General features: G+C 34.4%; 1 protein-coding gene across 8 annotated transcripts in view; it reads left to right on the top strand.

The window, feature by feature from the left end:
* Positions 1-16,963, top strand: part of pbx1a (pre-B-cell leukemia homeobox 1a) — a 133,180-nt gene that overhangs the window by 46,933 nt on the left and 69,284 nt on the right. For 3 of the 8 annotated variants that reach the window (XM_073920772.1, XM_073920774.1, XM_073920767.1), the window contains exons 1-2: positions 5,074-5,545; positions 5,666-5,768. The gene's annotated coding sequence lies outside the window, so the exon portion shown is untranslated. 8 annotated transcript variants of the gene reach the window in all.

Genomic DNA, 16,963 nt, shown 5'->3' with positions numbered 1-16,963 from the left:
ACCTGTCATAAATCTGTCATAAACATGATTGTCATGAAGCTGTTATAATTGTCACGAGCTGAATTGACTATTGTTGACTAAATTGTCATGAGCTGAATTAATTTAATAACAACATAATTCATATTTAATGACATTAAATAATATTTTATTTGCACCTTGCATTGGTATCAGTTGTGGTCAAAAAATATTAATCATTAATATTAAAAGTCAAACTAATTAATTAAATTTAATTAACCATTTAATCATTAATATTGATCAAGTAGTCATGATAAAGGCAAAGATGGGTTTTGGTGTATTTGTCATAACATTAACATCTCAAACAATTCAATTCAATTCAGCTTTATTTGTATAGCGCTTTTACAATGTAGATTGTGTCAAAGCAGCTTCACAGCTTTCAGCTTCACTAAATGGTCATAGTAATTGGATCAGGGTAGTTCAGTTTTTAGTGTTTAAGTTCAGTTCAGTTTAGCTCAGTTCAGTGTGATTTGAAGTCATTATTGAGAGTCCAAACACTGAAGAGCAAATTCATCGAGGAGTAGCTTTTCAGATCCTGAACCATGCAAGCCAGTGGCGACAGCGGAGAAACAAAAAAACCTCACCAATAGGAGAGTGAAAAAAAAAAACCTTGAGAGAACCAGACTCAGTTCGGCACGACCATTTTAATTTCTCTGCTGGCCAAAAGTCTTGTGCAGAGCTGCAGTCTCAGCAGTGGAGGCTGGAAGCTGGCCTCAGCGAAGACTCGTCTGTCTCTGGAGCGTCACGGAATCAGTCTCATGCTCTCCACTCCCCCATGACCAACAGCGCAGCAGCAGCAGCTCAGGATACGGCCTGGTCCAGGATATGGACACCTTGGGATCATCTCATCGCTTGTCTTGGGTCTAATCAGTGACTCCGCATAATCTGAGGACCTCGGGATGAGTATCCCCAGGTGGAAAATGTCATCCTTCTTTTTAAAATATATAAAAATCTCACTTAATGACAGTTGCCATATGCATTCATGATATATGTGTCATGTCATGATAATAAAGGTTTTTGTTACTATATTATGAACACCTCCATCAAGTAAAGTGTTAAATTGGATTTTAGTTCAGTTTTGTAGTTTATATATTGGTCACAACATTCGTTTCGCAAAACCTTTGCATTCATTGCAGATTATCTGAAAGATGTTCGATGTTACAGTTTACAGGCTGAATCTTACATTTCCATATCTACTTTAACCACCTCATATCTGCTGTAATCATATCAAATCTGTTTGATATTTATTTTGAAATTACAGGATGATTATGCCAGTGCTTCTAAAATAGCAAATGTGCAATGTTGTAACAAGCTGCTGTGTGGACCCTTTAGGTTGCACAGATTGAGGAACTGCTTGTGGAAGTTTATACAGTATTCATGCAATTTTTGCAACGGTACTGCATGTAGCATCTTAAAGAGTGTACAACAGCTATAATAACAAAACAAAAAAGCTGGGAAGAAATAACCTCCGTATTGTGTGGTAAGTGCTGCTAGCACCCTAGCAAAGCAATGTAAACATTACCTGTTGAAATGTCAGTGACAATCTGCTGTGTAAGCTTCTCACTCTGAATGTACACTTCTCAAACCATGTTACTGTATGTGGTCATGCTTGAGGACAGAAAATCTATGAAGATTCGCTTCATGTGAATGATGTAACCTGATTTGATCAACAGTTAGCAATTAAAAACTACTGTATTATGAATCACTTTTTGATTTAGATTTGAAACTAAATAGATTTATTTCAGTCCATAGAAGACATATTTTACATTCATTATAACATTGTTAGGCATAATATTATGCATTTAGGCATAAACATACTATTTTGTGAAATGTACATTTACTGAAAAGGAGTTCCAAGTCTAAACAACAGATATTGATGTTTGTAATTATAACTGACGTTTTTCCTCTCATACTTTCTGAAAATCTTGCAATATCCTGATAATTTAGGCATTTTTTTGCTACTCCAAAGTCCACAGAAATTCTAATATATGTACATATACTGTATATAGAGCCACAATTTTAGTTTTAATTCACATTAAAATACATTTTGTAAGTGCTTCTTCAACAATATGGGCTCAAGCCAGGTTGACGTGGCAAAAAGGGTCTGTTGGATGATGTGCTAATATTAATAAAAATGTCTCAATTATTCCCCCGCTGACAACCAGCAAAACCATTTTTTATGGCCGATTGAAATGTGTAAAAGTTTATTGCATTGAAGGAAAAGGACTGTGGCGTTTTTGCATAGCTTTCTGAGGCCTGAGCTTTTATGCGATCTTGGTTATTGCCCCTCTGTGACATTTTAAACTTTATTGAACAAGACTTTTAAATCTGTGGGCAGTATATAAAAATTTAGCAATTTATTGCTTCATCCCATGGATGAGTTTCCCAGGCACGTCAGCAGCACCGCGCTTGTGTTAAGCCATGCATTGTCAATCCAAGGTAATTCCAAAGTAATTCATACATTTGTGTTTTATACAATGGGATTTCAAAACAATCAGAGACTATACTGTTTATTTAAATTCATTGCTCTTGATGCTCTTGAACCTTTTACAACCATGACAATATTCTTATAGCTATTAATGTCATATGATTTTCTTACTCAGATTTCCAGTTTCTAGTCCAAATATCGAAAAATTCTTATATCAAGAAGCAATTTTTAGACAAGTAGTAAATATTGTCTTGACTTTAAAAATAATTAAGTGAGTTTTTCCTCAAGCTGTTAGCCAGCACTCATTTTTAGGGATTTACATCTACTTAACTTTAAATAACAGGTCTTGACCCCAGTGAGCTACGAACAAAAAAATATGTATCATTGGAAAATCAAATGTTTGGAATTGTTTTTCTGAGACAATGTCTTGTGATTTTTCTCCCTCCCCTTTTCTGTGGAAAAGTTTCTAAGAACTATTTTAGTCTTTTCACATAACATTTATTATTGTTTTTTTTTTGTAAATTAATAGACAGAAATGTATAGTCTGAGTGATTTATTTGAGTACAAGAAGTACATTGTGTGAAATGAGTTCAGTGCATATGCAACAAAAAAAAAAGTCTTACAATAGTTGTTGTTTTGCCCACTCACTGGCAGAAATTGCTTGAACATCTTTTCATAGGAGTTTGATGTTGGCTGTGAGGCGATCGTGCTAGTAGATCGGTTGCACGATACTAATTGCTCACTCAATTGGCTAGAAATACTGTCACACGCAGATGCCAAAATTAAATAACATATATTTCATGTTGCAGCCTCTTGCGAACAACTAATCACAATGTTTCAAATTGAATTCGATTTCAATTAATCGCACAGCCCTAGTATGAAGTCAGATTTCCTATTTTTTTATTATTTTATGTAATTTATTCTTAAATATTAATACTAAACACAGGGAATTCACGGCTGATTAGACATAATTTTAGATATTTTCACTGTTGGTATGGGCTGGTATAAGTTTCTGACGGTATGATAAGGGTATGTTATTATGATTACTGCTCTAAAATAAGTTATTTTTAAATGTCAAAAGAAAAGAAGGTAAAAAAAAAAAAAAAACGAATTTTCCACCTATGAAGACAATATATGTTATTTTCTGTTGGAAAAAGGAATTTTATTTATTTATTATTATTATTTTTTTTTTTTTTTACTGTTGTCTCTTTTACTTTTCATTAAACTATTGTATTTTGTAATGCTGAGTGATATATTAACCAAAGTAGTTTCCTGTCACTGGCTGGAAAGATGACATCAAAAATCAAAAAAAAAAAAAAAAAAAAAATTCTCACTTAGCTGTTCTGTTGAAGCAAAGATGTGCTGATACTGTACACAGACTATTTGCAGTTGAGAAGTCTTGTGCTTTAAATGCAGCGAATTTGAAGAAAAAAAAGGGAAGTATGTTTGGGTGCAGGCACCAGAGGACTGCAGAATGATTGACAAGTGACGAATTACGCGAAACTTCACCTTTTCATATTAGCTGTGTATAAATGCTGGGTTCAGGGAAATGTACATTTGTTGCGCACCTCCTGAATGTAATTCTTGCATTGGGGATAACCAGAATTCTGTTCATCGAATTATTCATTTGTACCTAATAAAGTATTAATACTTTTGACATTGTAGAAAACCCTCTCCTGACCTTTTTTCATTGAGTATAGAATTTATTAAACATTTCAACATTTCTAATGTATAATATTTTGTACATGCCAGTCTAAATAATTCTGCTGTTTTCATAAATTTTAATAACATAGATTTCTGTACAACACATTAAAAAAAAAAAAAAAAAAAAAAAAAAAAAAAAACATTAAAAAACGTTTTAAAACCGTGACTATTCAAACCCTGGTAAACCTTGAAATCGGTGATGATTTTTCCATGAGAAAGCTATTATTATACAGCTGTCCTCTGTATTCCAGTAAAAAACCAAAGTCACTGGAAATGGTATCTTTCAATTCACACATAATATCACCTCGGCTTCCGAATTCGCAAGCACATGGCTTGTTCTTTTCAATTAGCGCTGTATTATTTAAAAAAGGTGTTTTATCTCACATGAAGTGTCCCATCACATGTGCGCGTTTATGTAGTCCTCTTTTATGTTTCCGAACTGAATGAACCGAAGCCCCGATGAATATTAATCATGGCTGCTGCTTAAAATAAAGTCAGAAGTGTCTCAGATAACATTGAGTATCAGGCCAGATGAAAGCCCCGGGACCAGATTGAACGCTGAACAAAGATCAATTAAGCTGAATAAGTGTGATAGAAGTTAAACAAGGAAAATGAATAATGACCTTCGGAGGCGACACAAAACCCCTCATCTTGAAACACGGTGTATGTACATCTCCGACACAAGGAGGCTGGGAAATATATACTCCCCGCTCTCCCGGAGCACTGTTTTCGTTGCAATTAAAATGAGGTGTCCGTCAGGGCCTATCGCTCTTTGTGTGGCCCCATATGTTTGGGTGCTGATACAGTGCGGATTACTGTGTTTGGAAGGCCGATAACAGGCTGTTTATAACCTTGGCACAGAGCAGAGGCTAATCTGGCTCGAGCACATTTCCCCTCAACCCCTCTGATAAAGGCTAGCTGGATCTGACACACCAGATGGAGAGAGAAAGAACCAAACACACACCTGCAGGAGAGAAAGAAGAAACTATATCTGTTTTGACTTCTTCCTTGATTTATTCTTTTGTTTGTTTTTTTCACTTATTCACATATTAATTCAAGATTTTTTCTTTTAGAGTGTGCTACAATAGAATTTAAAGACAGTTTTTTTATGTTTTAAAATGGAAAATCATGTTTTAATTTGCTCGTCATTATTTTGCACATTTTTGTCAGCATTTGTCACATACTGTAGATACTGACTATTTTTATTATCATTACTATTATTAGTTGTAGTAGTAGTAGTAGTAAGAATTAGAGTAATATTTGTTTTTAACTTGTTCAAAACTTCGCCTCACAACAAGAAGGTCGCTGGTTTGGGCCATATCTGGATCGGTTAGCGTTTCTGTGTGGAGTTTGCATGTTCTCCCTGCATTCGCATGGGTTTCATCCTTGTGCTCCGAAGTACGTATGGCTGCATTTAGTCTTTAAAAGTAACACTAGAAGATGGTATGATGTTGTTCCTTTTCGCACTTACCAGCTGACTGATTACCTCTGTTTGAACTGCTTTCCCTCTGTTACCAGTTTGTCCGGTTAGCTCGCCACGTACGTTGGCGGACTTGATATGCAAAGAGGAGTTGACCACGATAACAGTTCGAGTCTTGAAAAGAATGGTTCTAGAAAGCAGGTAAGACAAAAACAGAATCCAAAATTTTAAATAAACAAGTAAATAACAGCGTGAGAATGTGGTAAAATTTTCAAATTTGTGGTAAAAATCAGGCGCTTTTCTTTTTCTGGATTGCTTTTTGTCGTTGGGTTTAGGATAGTGGGTGGGCGGGTCAATCTGTGCTTTTAAAAACTATTGGTTCGGTTTAGGGAAAGAGGAGAGTGGGTCAGTAGCAGTTTTGCAAGATTAGGCGGTTTCCCACACAATTGTGTGGTTTTGAATTTGACTTTGCAGGTAAAAAATGGCATTGGCAGTTTGACAAAATTTGTGCTGTTTTAAAACTTAAACTTAATATGCAACTTATCTAACAAAAAGAACTGTGTGCTCCTACTCCATTCAGTAGTGACTAGTGTTTTGCACACACTGTGTGGGCCCATCCGTAAGAGGAGGTGAAGAAAAGTTGCATCAAAATCAGACTCTTCGGTCTGCGCCAGTGTTGTAGTGGTTAGTGCGTCGACACAAGCACTCTGGTGCTCACGGCGATCCAAGTTCGATTTCCGTCTCGCGGTCCTATGCCCATCCTTCCCCTCTCTCTGCTCCCCTCGCTTTCCTGTCAATACTCTATACTGTCTTGTCTAAAGGTGAAAACCCCAAGAAACAATGCAAAAAAAAAATAAAAAATCTGACTCTCCAGACAAAACTGACACCCCTTTACATACACGTGCATCATACAGCGGCTCCAGTTAAACACACAGCCGTTTATCATGACACTTTTATTGCTAATTTTTTCCAACAATTGACCGCAAGAACAAACATAGAAGCATTGTGTGATTGACAAACAGCACCTAATTACATCTAAAAGAATTTAAAACGCCAAATGGGAACAAATGCATACCATATTTCGAATAGTGTAGTCTACACAACATTAAGTGCAGTGTGTGGGTGAGAGGAGGGCAGTGTTTCAATATGATCCGGTTATGATGGGGCTCTGTGACTGCTGGTGTACGTTACTGTATTGTTAAAAATTATGACAGTTAAAGTAACCAGGTTAGTTTTAGTTTAAATCAATTAAAATTAAAAATATTGATCTAATATTTTGGACAGCTTTTGAGCTGGAAAAATCAGCAACATTGAGTATTAGTAGTATTGTTATTATTATTATTATTATTATTATTATTATTAATATTATTATTATTAATAATAATAATAATAATAATAATAATAATAATAATAATAATAATAATAATAATAATAATAATAATAATAATAATAATTATTATTATTATTATTATTATAATAATTATAATAATTATAATTATAATAATTATAATAGTTATTTTAGGGTAACATTTGTCTGCTTTAACTTGATACTTGATTTATTTCTTTGTTGTTGTTTTTCATTTATTCACAAATTCCAAGGGTTCAATTTTAGTAGACACTGCAATGGAATATAAAGTGACTCTTTTTACATTTTTGAAATGGCAGCTCTTGCTTTATTTCACTTGTCATTATTCTACACCTGTTTGTCAGCATCTGTCTTATAGATATTCACTGAGGAACAGCATGAATAAGGTTTTTTTAATTTACATCAAATTACAATTTATGATGCTGCGACAAGAAGGAACTTAAAAAAAGATTTTTGCCTGTTATATTTTACTAGTAGAGTGTAATTCAAAATACACTTGGAATTGGACTGTTGATTAATATTATCAAGATCATTCTGTTGCTATAGTTATTATTGAAACGTCTGCAAATAAAACTTCTTCTGCTTTGGACAAAAGTGTTTGCTATATCAGGGGTTCCCACACTTTTCACCCTGCGACCCCCAAAATAACAATGCAAGTGACTCGCGTCCCCCACATTCCTCAGAGGTGGTTTTAGATATACAAATGTTGCACAGACAACAATAGGCAACACAACTATATAAACACGAGCATGTTGACAATACAAAAAGTGCAACAGTCTAGCAACCATAGGCTATAATTTATATATATTAATTTATTCATTTGTTTAATTTAATATAAACCCCCCATAAAGAGACTGGTGGGAACCACATTTTTAGCACAAGTCTATTCTTGGTTTTATTTTGGAGACCGCCACTGAGAGATCATCTAAAATATTCAGTTGTGCTGCAGCTGACCCTATTGCTGTGTTGTTCATCTTAAAAGACTGATGGCTTTTTATTTGCATGTTGTTGCTTTTTTGCTTAACTATTAACTACTATTTTTTTATCTTCTGTGGGTTATGGTTAAAATAGTTTAATATGGTATTTTTTTAAATCACCAAGTGACCTCTTATCATTGTCCCGTGAACACCAAAGGGTCCTGACCCTCACTTTAAAAACCACAGTGGTAGATGACTAAATGTAAATGTAAATGCAAAACTAAAAACAACACAGAAACATAATAAAAAACAAAACAAAGCAAAAAAAAAAAAAAAAAAAAACAAGTCTAATACAATCAAATAAAACAAAAAGTTCTGCGATCTGAAATGTTCTTCTGAAATGAGCTTTTTTCTGAGACTCCTGTATTTATGTTCAATTATTTCACTTAAAGCCAGTGACAAAATAATCCATGAAAGCACAACAGTTAAATGAAAGAACCTACACACACTAGCCTGAAACAAGTCGCAGAAGTCTTCACATTGTTATACACATTTATAAACATTTATATACATTGATCAGAAATATGGACACCTCCAAATGGTGTTAAAAGTGTCACATACTGTATTTATAAGGTAAAAATCACCACAAAATGTCGTTTCTATCTTCATGTAATGACACGTTTGTGGCTGCAAAATCACACGTGAGCTAACAAACTGTTTGTTTACTACCAAGATGATGCGTGCATGCCCGCCAATGATGTCTACTTTAGTGAACAGAACCTGCATAGGCTGTGAATATCAGGTCATAAAGTTGTAAACAACTTTCAGTTTGTTAAACAGAACATACGTTTGGGAGCTGCACGGGAAGTATTATTTGCGTGTATGTTTGTGACGGCACCCATAACATGAGCACACCCGGCAGTGAAAGTGAAACCAAAATCGCGCTCCTCATTTAAATGAACAGATCGCATTTAATATTTTTTCTTTCATAGCGAACGCACAGTCTTGTGACAAACATGTCATTCTACCCGTGAAATGGAATTGTCTTATAATGTTGTCAATGACTGATGACAAGCATATTTCTCAAACATAATAATTCTGCTTCAGAATTATGAAAAGTTGTATTCTGATGTCATCACTATAATGTGAGTTAACAACCAGGACATATTTAAAGTCTGTTCAAATCCACCATTCCAAGTCTATACAAAGTTTAGCATTTTAACCAGCAGTAGACCCACACATAGGCCTAATACTATTATCATTGTTGTTGTTTTACCAAATGTTTGAGAAATAACAATAATAATAATAATAAGAGCCTACTCATATTTATCTTTATTTTACATCAACAAAATTTGGACAAATTCTTAATTTTAAGCAATGTAGCAAAGTAATGTTGATTAAAGCCAGAATCGTGCAGCCCTAATTTTGGTAGAAATTTCAGATGGCAATTAGAGACATTTTCCATCTGAATTCCTCAACTATAAAATATAATAATAGTAAATAATAATAATTCCGAAATCCTAAAATAAAAAGTCTTAACAGTAGTAGATTTTATGTAGATTTTTTTTTTAAAATCAAAGCATCAGTGGTCTCAGATTTTAGCCCTCACTGAGTACAGTGCAGTGGTAGTGCTGTTTTATTCTTCTTTCTTTTCATTCCAGGCCTTCATTTTCATTCATTTACAGTTTCAGATCCAAACCACTTCAAAGAGCCTTTTCTGCTGTGCTTATTTTTACAATCCCTACACACTTTAGAGAAGGTCAAACTCATACCTTAACAGAAGTCCATGTGAATTTAACACAGACCAACTCAAATGAAGAAGCTCAGGCTCACCAGGCTAAAAAGTATGAGACGGTGCTCATAAAGCCCCAGAGCCAAAGCACAGTCATGCTTTGTGACCACACTGGGCTGTCCTATAGTCAACAGTGAAACCCTGTCTGCCCGTCTCCCTCATCTCCTCTTCACCAGGCGCTGAGAAATTACAGCCAGTCCCAGTATCTGGAGTCTCTGGAGGAAACTCTCAACTAGGTCAGACTCATAATGTAATCCCACCATCTCTAGCCTTAACCAGCTGTACGCGAGGATGGAGAAGATGAAGCGAAACCTCCCACTCCCCCAGCATATTTCAGCTTCTTGCCTGCAGCGCTCTTACAAAAATCCTCTTTCTAGATTTCCGGGTGTCGGAATCGGCATTCATTATCATGCTAATGTCGGCGCTGGCCCAGATCATACCAAGTGCCACTGTGGCATGCTTAAATCATTTTGTCAAGTGCACTGTTTGCCGTGCGCACTGGAGATGGCTCCGTGTCTGCATGCATTAAAAAGGTGCATTTTTTTTGCCTCATTAAAAAGTTTTAGTCTTGAAGAAATGAAAAGTGTGTTTAATTGAAAATGTAGTACAGCAAGGTCACAAACTTTTATACAGTTGAAGTCAAAATGCTAATTTTTTTTCTTTTACAAATATTTCCCAAATTATGTTTAACAGAGCAAGGAATTTTTTCACAATATTTCCTATTTTTTTTTTTTTTTCTTCTGGAGAAAATCGAATTTGTTTTATTTCTGCTAGAATAAAAGTTTTTAGTTAGGTGAAGGTCAGTATTTTTAACCCCCTTAAGCAATATTATTTTCAGATTGTCTACAGAACAAACCATCATTATACAATGACTTGCCTTATTACCCTAACTTGCCTAATTACCCTAATTAACCTTGTTAAGCCTTTAAATGTCACTTTAGGCTGAATACTAGTAACTTGAAAAAAATATCTAGCAAAATATAATGTAATTAGCATTATTATCAATTACATAATTATTAGTTATTAAAACTATTATGTTTAGAAATATGTTTAAATGAATTAGAACAGGGGTCACCAATCCGGTGTCCCTGCAAGGTTTTGCTCCAACTTGCCTCAAGACACCTGTCTGGGTGTATACCTACGATTAGCTTGTTCGGGTGTGTTTGACTAGGGTTGGAGCTAAAATCAGCAGAACACTGGCCCTCCAGGAACAACTTTGGTGACCCCTGCTTTAGAATAATAGTCCATTAGTTGGTGTTAGTTAATATATTTACTAACATTAACTAAGTTTGAATAATCTTATCAAGGATTTATTAACCATAGTTTATTATTACATAATGCATAATTAAAGTGCAAAGTTGTGCTTGTTAACATTAGTTAATGCACCATGATAATGTATGATTATTAATGTATTGTAATGTATTTATTGCCATGTAATACATGTATTACTATTAGTTTGTTCATGTTATTAAATACATTAACTAACATTAACTAATGGACCATTAATTTAAAATCTTCTTTAAGTTAAACAGAAATTGGGGAATATTGTCCTAACGATATTTCTTACAATATAACATTTTCGCAGAAAATATTACTATATGTATTTAAATAATTGATTTAACTATTTTAAAATAAAACATGTAAAATTATTATTTTTTGATCTAATTATTTCTAATTCAGGCAAAAAAAAAAAAAAAAAAAACTGTCCACATGTAAACCTTTAATATTTAAAACACTATGAATGAGTGCTATACTATGAACCTCTGCAGATATTCTGACTCTGATTGGCTTTAGTCATTCTCTTGCCTTGACTCCTACTTAAGCATTTATTTTCAGCTCTGGGTTCACCTTTAGGCCGCTCCAGCCTATGGTTTCCAAAGTGGGGGGAAATGTGGAGGGTTTGCTTGGTGATTTAAAAAAAAAAAAAAAAAAAAAAAATCAAATAAACTGTTAGAATTACCATATTTTATCCAGAACCTACAGAAGAAAAAAAAATAGTATTAGCTGGATACATTAAAAATAACATGCAAATAAAAAGCCATCAGCCTTTTTCTCTTTTTTTTCTTTTGGATTGCGACCCCTGGGGTGTTTGCATTATATTAATAATATTAATTGTAACATTTATTATTAATAAATAAATAAATAAATCTTTAAAAAATCATACACAACTAACATATATATATATATATATATATATATATATATATATATATATATATATATATATATATATATATATATATATATATATATATATATATATATATATATATACATACATATATGTGATTTTTAGACTGTTGCACTGTGTTGTCATTATGCTTGTGTTTATATAGGCCTAGTGTGCAATGCTTGTTTTTGACAACAGATTTGAAAAAGTTTTCGAAAACCATATCAATGATATTGTCTCTACGCGAACTATTAAACCACAATTTTGTGAAAATGGTGTATGCAATGTGCACCCTTATTACATTTTCAGCATGTAGGCATTAATCCACCAAACAACATGGAACATATAGGACAACAACATATGATTAATCCATTTGATTTGGAATCATTTATTTTTTTATAGCATTGTCATCTATAAATCTCTAAAAACACTATGTTTGCCATCTTTACTTTATCACTGTTGTGTACATTTTCAAACAGATTTTTAAAGAAGTGGGTTGCATAATTAATGCTGACATTTTTTAGATCACCTGACTAACTTAATACTATCTCATAAACCATATAAAACTGCTAATTACTGCACACTTTTGTAATTGATTAATAATAGCTACACTACAAAAAAAAAAAAAAAAAACTGTAAAATAACGGCCATTAAATTACAGAAATTGTTAGTAATTAATCGTTCACTATTCTACAGTACATTTCAGTAATTTAACATCTGTTATTCCACGGTAATTTTTTTGTAATTTTAACGTTCATTATCCTACAGTAAATTTTTGTAATTTAATATTCGTTATTCTACGGTAAAATTCTGTAATTTAACATATTATTTAACATTTTTGCCAGAAAAAAAGGATTTTTTTTTTTAAGTGTAACTACTTTTTGTATATGCAGCTTCATCCAAACCACTAGGTGTCAGGATATATCTTGTTACAAATTCCAGTGCGACATCAACAAAAAAATGTCCGTGTACCCAGCTGTCACAACATGCTTTTAATACGCAGGTGCATATCTCTTCAGAATCAGTCGTCCAAAAGTAGGAATCGTCACGTAGCTCCTGGAAATCAGGCCCTCGCCAGATACAGCCCTGTTCTTCATGCAAACAGCCTGATGAAAGTTGATGAGTAAACAACATGTGTTTCCATTTACTGTACCTGCCCGCAGCCAGAGGGGGGAAAGCCCAAAGTCGACTGTGAAAACACTCCCCGCAGGTGTGAAAATAAAAGCCAGGGCTAAAAATATAGTCGGCAGCTGGGAGTTATTTGGATCGGGCTGTGTGCGGAGGAGAGCGCGGTGGTCCAGCTGGGGAGGCAGGTGTGGATGGGCTGACCGACAGAAAGCTGCCTATTTAGTCACACTGCAATCCCTCAAAGCAGATGCCGCGCAAACACGCCTCGCGTTTGCTCAATTTCCTTTTGTGTTGACTCATGCATAGCTTATTTGCGGTGGGTATTTCGGTGAGGGATGGGTTTGTGGTGGTGGTGGTGAGGGGGAGCATTTCCGAGCCGGTCGGGTGAGGAAGGAGAATGACAAATGGAGAGAGAGAGCGAATGAGGATGCTTTATGCGATCTTAGCACAATCGACCGGCCCCTGAGCCGCCGAGACTCCGATTCCCCTTGACAGTTATGCACTTCACTGGTTTCCACGTCGAGGCGTTTTCAGACCAAACAGGATTCTCTATCCTTTTTTTTGTTGTTTTGTGTTTGTATAACTTGTGAAGCGGCCTGTATTGTAGCTCTGTCATCACCTATCCATTTAGCTGGAACGTCAAAGCGGGTTCTTTTTTTCGGGTCAAGCATGGCCACTGCCGTCTGAGACTTACCTCTCATTTTTCATACATATCGCCTCAAGGACAGAAGGAGATGTAAAAATGACCCCCCGCTACTTTCTCTAATGAGTTCATATACAAATGACCTCTCTCTCTCTACTTTTGTCTCATGATTGACAACGGGGGTTCCCTTTGACCCACATGTGCATCTGTTATTCGACCCACATAAGCCAATGAGATTGAGTGATTGAAGCGTTATGAACCTTGGGGCACACCGTTTTTTTGTGTCCGGGCCGGCTTTTCCATGAAGCTCGGTCCGCATTGAGCTCATTTGCATGTTCTGCCACGTTGGTTTCTTAACTCTTGAGTCTGCAGGAGTCCCTGTCTCACTGGGGAGTCAAGTGAGTAACGCTGTTAGCACTAATTAGCAAGATTAGCTGCGCCGCTAATCTCCAACCCAAAACAATCAGAACAGAAAATCCCATGTTGTGACAATTATCTCTGAATATGTGAAAAATTGGATCATGTTTTTCTTTTCTGTGTTTCATTCTGTTTTCTCCTCAGTGATATGAGGTTTGGGAAATCAGAGAGCGATGTCTGTTTCTGAGGGGAAAAATAAGATTGGTTCTGCTAATGGAGTTTTTGGGCGTGGCAGTTGATTTCTCTTGGGATCGTTTTAAATTGTGTTCTAGGTTAGCAATAGCGTCAACTAATAACTGACCCCAATTGGACACATTTCTTGGGGATTTTGAAAGTGACAAAACACCATTATTTAATATAGTCACAATTACACGGTGACTCATTAGTTAGCACTGTTGCCTCACAGCAATAAGGCTGCTGGTTCGAGTCCCAGCTGGGTCAGTTGGCCTTTCTGTGTGAAGTTTGTATGTTTTCCCCATGTTCACGTGGGTTTTACTCTGGGTGTATGGATGTTTCTAAGTACTGGGTTGTAGCTGGATGGCATCCACTGTGTAAAACATATGCTGGATAAGTTGGCGGTTTATTCTGCTGTGGAGACCACTTATGAATAAAGGGACTAAGCTGAAGGTAAACGAATGAATGAATAACATAGTCATATAATTTTATTTACATAGATTGGGATTTAAGCATTAGCATTGTCTGATGATAATTAAAGGGATAGTACCCCCCAAATTAAAGTTACCTCATTATTCATTCTCCCTCATGTGGTTGTAAAACTATTTAGTTTCTAAATTTATCTAGTTTCTTTGTTCTGTTAAACAAAAAAGACAATATTTTAAGAAGGCTGGTTGCTGGCATCCATCAAACTACATATAGAAAACAAAAAATACTAAAAAAAGTTGAGTTATTTATTTAACCCAATTAGCTAAAAGAATTGGTGCTTAATTAGGTTACTTACTAAATAATTAAATAATTTAATATTAATAATTGATTAAATACAATTTTTCATAAAAAAATAATGACAAACACTTAGGTTGAGTAAGTGGAGGGTGAGTAATTTTTTTTTTTTTTTCAAGTATTTTCATTTTTGATTGAACTATCCTTTTTAAGACATTCAAACTTGTTTTAGCTGTAATGTAATTTAAGTTTAATTTAAATCCGTTTGAATTCACATTATTGCACATAGAGTGGTTAAAACTTTTGCTATGTATTTGGGCTGCACAATATATCGTTTCATCATCGATATTGCAATGTGTGCATCTGCAATAGTCACATCGCAGGATATGCAAGCCATAGTTTTTTTTTTTTTTTTTGTAAGTAGAAATCTGTTTTTTAAGGCCGGTCACTGTTTAAACATTCAAGAGTTCAAAGCATTCAGGCACAAGAAATTGTACCTTTAATAAGCATACATTTTATTTTATTATTTAAACAATAAAGACTGCTTCTTTTGCACATTTCTTTACCTGAATACTGTTTAAAGCAGGAGTATCAAGCTCAAATTGGCAGGAGGGTCATATCAGTGACTGACAATTCATAGGAGACTGTTTTAGCATTCAAGCACAAGAAAAAAAGTGGAAACCTGATGTAATTAATACACTTAGGCATTCTTCTCCAGAGTATCAAAGCTCATTTTTGTATCTTGTTGTACAAATTGAAGGGGTAATTTAAATGGCTATGAAAATACTACAATTTAATTTTAGGAATAATAATAATAATAATAATAATAATAATAATAATAATATTAATTATTATTATTATTATTATTATTATTATTATTATTATTATTATTATTATTATTATTATTATTATTATTATTATTATTATTATCATTATTATATCTCAATCAATTGTTGCTTAACCAAATGTTTAACAGAAAAGAGTTTGGGTAACTTTGTCGAATTTACTGGCAATTGTTCTTCTCAATATGTTTCTTTTTTGTAAAACTGCAACAAAGAGAGGAAAAGTACTGCATGTATATATTCACATTTAATTTAACATGTTTTAAATGAGACCATTTGAACTGAATATTAGCAAAATGATCATATTTACACCAGCAGCATAGCGTGTAAGCCATGAAGAGGTGTTTGTACAACAAAATACAGGCAGTATGAAACTGATTATAATCAAATGATTCTTAAATATTTAAAAAAATATAGTTTTAGTAAAAATAGAGCACTTACTACATATATTTTAACAATTAATTCAGTACCAGTAATAATCTGCTATCGCGCTACTCTCGACGGCACGCTGAGAGAAACTGAAAGTAACCCAAATAAATACAGTACTTTAAATGTCCAGTAGGTAGGGGGTCAAAACCACAATATATGCACTATATGCAACTGAACAACAATGATAGTGATTGAAAATCATGTGATCTGTTGGGCGAAATCTTGTTATATTTTTGATGTCAGTTGCAGGCCGGAGGGAGGGGAAATGGCCTGCAAATAGCTTGTGGGCTGGCAGTTTGAGACCCCTGGGTATTATTCGTATGCATGATTCAACATCCTATTGCAATCAATCTTTCCAACACTTATTTTATTAGATTTTTTTAAATATTTTTATCAACACTTTCCATATAGAGTTATTCATTATTATATATTCATATAGCATTATTTATTACAAAAAAACAGAATATCGCAATGTCAGATTTTTCCAATATCGTGCAGCCTTACTACCTATACACACATCTATACATTCCTACTATTGACAAAAAATCTTTTTTTCTGTCAATTCAACTTACTGAGATTGATATTGACGCATGTCTTTTAAGCAACACTTGTTATGTTGAAGTAAGTGAAAATGATGAGTGGCAGTAACTGAAACGAACAGACATCTATGCTCTTGTCCTCCAGGGCCTACTGCTTACCACACACAAAACACTGGTCTCTGGTGGACTGGTGTCTTGTGGATGGAGGATGTTATGAAGTTTGATGTCTAGTTTGTGTGTAGTTTCACTACTGCTC

This window comes from Danio rerio, chromosome 2 (assembly GCF_049306965.1).
Source record: "Danio rerio strain Tuebingen ecotype United States chromosome 2, GRCz12tu, whole genome shotgun sequence".
Classification (NCBI taxonomy): Eukaryota; Metazoa; Chordata; class Actinopteri; order Cypriniformes; family Danionidae; genus Danio; species Danio rerio.
This window is presented reverse-complemented; position numbering and strand designations above follow the sequence as displayed.